Source organism: Pteronotus mesoamericanus, unplaced genomic scaffold (genome assembly GCF_021234165.1).
Source record: "Pteronotus mesoamericanus isolate MK-2021 breed Mesoamerican mustached bat unplaced genomic scaffold, CSHL_Meso_final contig_20, whole genome shotgun sequence".
NCBI classification, from domain to species: domain Eukaryota; kingdom Metazoa; phylum Chordata; class Mammalia; order Chiroptera; family Mormoopidae; genus Pteronotus; species Pteronotus mesoamericanus.
Window position 1 is genome coordinate 82807788 of NW_026555085.1, and position 2228 is coordinate 82810015.

Genomic DNA, 2228 nt, shown 5'->3' on the forward strand with positions numbered 1-2228 from the left:
GACCGCTGTGGCTAGGACTTCCAATACGATGTTGAAAAGAAGCGGTAAGAGCGGACATCCTTGTCGTGTTCCCAATCTTAGTGGGAAAGCTTTCAGTTTTTGCCTGTTGAGTATGATATTGGCTGTAGGTTTTTCATATATGGCCTTTATTATGTTGAGGAATGCCCCATTTATTCCCATTTTGCTGAGTGTTTTGATCATAAATGGGTGCTGTACCTTATCAAATGCTTTTTCTGCATCTATCGAGATGATCATGTGGTTTTTGTCTTTTCTTTTATTTATGTGGTGTATCACGTTTACTGATTTGCGTATATTGAACCATCCCTGCATCCCTGGGATGAATCCCACTTGATCGTGATGGGTAATCTTTTGAATGTATTGCTGGATGCGGTTTGCCAATATTTTGTTGAGGATTTTAGCATCTATGTTCATCAGCGAAATTGGCCTGTAGTTTTCTTTCTCTGTAGGGTCTTTATCTGGTTTTGGGATCAGGGTGATGCTGGCCTCATAGAAAGAGTCTGGGAGTCTTCCCTCCTCTTGGATTTTTTGGAATAGTCTGAGAGGGACAGGGGTTAGCTCTTCCTTAAATGTTTTGTAAAATTCTCCTGTGAAACCGTCTGGCCCTGGGCTTTTGTGTGCCGGGGGTTTCTTGATGACTGATTCAATTTCCCCAGCTGTTATCGGTCTGTTCAAGCTTTCTGTTTCTTCCTCCTTCAGTGTTGGAAGATTATACTTTTCTAAAAATTTGTACATTTCACCAAGATTTTAAATTTCTTGGCATATAATTGTTCATAATAGTTTCTGATGATCATTTGTATTTCTGTGGTATCCGTTGTTATTTCTCCTCTTTCATTTCTGATATTATTAATTTGGGTCCTGTCCTTTTTTTCTTGATGAGTCTGCTTAAAGACTTGTCCATTTTATTTATCTTTTCAAAGAACCGGCTTCTGGGTTGGTTGATCCTCCGAATTGTTCTTTTTGTCTCTATGTCATTCAGTTCTACTCTAATCTTGACTATTTCCTTCCTTCTACTTGCTCTGGGATTTATTTGTTGTTGTTTCTCCAGTTCTTGAAGTTGTAGTGTTAGATCTTTTATTTGAAATGTTTCTATCTTTTTTAGGTAAGCCTGTATTGCTATGAACTTCCCTCTCAGGACTGCCTTTGCTGTGTCCCATAGGTTTTGGACTGTTGTCTGTTCATTTTCATTTGTTTCCAGAAATTTTTTGATATCTTCTCTTATCTCATTATTGACCCATTCATTGTTTAATAGTGTACTGTTCAGTCTCCATGAGTTTGCAAGTTTTTGAAGTTTCTCTTTGAGGTTGATTTCGAGTTTCAAGGCCTTGTGGTCTGAGAAAAAGTTTGGTATTATTTCAATTTTCCTGAATTTGCTGAGGCTTGCTTTGGGTCCTATCATGTGGTCTATCTTTGAAAAACTGCCATGAGCATTTGAAAAGAATGTGTATTTTTCTTCTTTGGGATGTAAGGTTCTACATATGTCAGTTAAGTCTCTTTGATTCAGTGTGTCATTCAGCGCCACAATATGTTTATTAATGTTTTGTTCGGAAGATCTGTCCATTTTTGACAGTGGGGTGTTGAAATCCCCTACTATCAGTGTGTTGCTGTCTATATCTTTTTGGAAGTCATCCAACAATTTCCTTATAAACTTGGAGGCTCCTATATTGGGAGCATATAAGTTTACAATGTTGATGTCTTCTTGATAGATTCTTCCTTTAAGTATGATAAAGTGACCCTCTGGGTCTCTCTTTATGGCCTTTGTTTTGAAATCTACTTTGTCTGATACAAGTATGGCAACCCCGGCCTTTTTCTCTTGCCCATTTGCTTGGAATATTTTTTTCCATCCCTTTACTTTCAATCTGTGTAGGTCTCTTGCTCTGAGGTGGGTCTCTTATAGGCAGCATATGTGTGGGTCATGTTTTCTAATCCATTCAGCTACCCTGTGTCTTTTGATTGGGGCATTTAGTCCATTCACATTGAGAGATATTACTGATAGAAACTTACTCATCTTTTCTCTTTGTACCTGTGTTCCTCTCTGTCTCATTCTTTTCTTTCATCTGCTTAAACCAGTCCCCTTAGCATATCTTGGAGTGTTGGTTTGGTAGAGATGTATTCTTTTAGTCTTCTCTTGTCTGGAAAACTCCGTATTTCCCCTTCTATTTTAATGGAGAGCCTAGCTGGGTAGAGCAGCCTTGGCTGTAGGCCCTTGC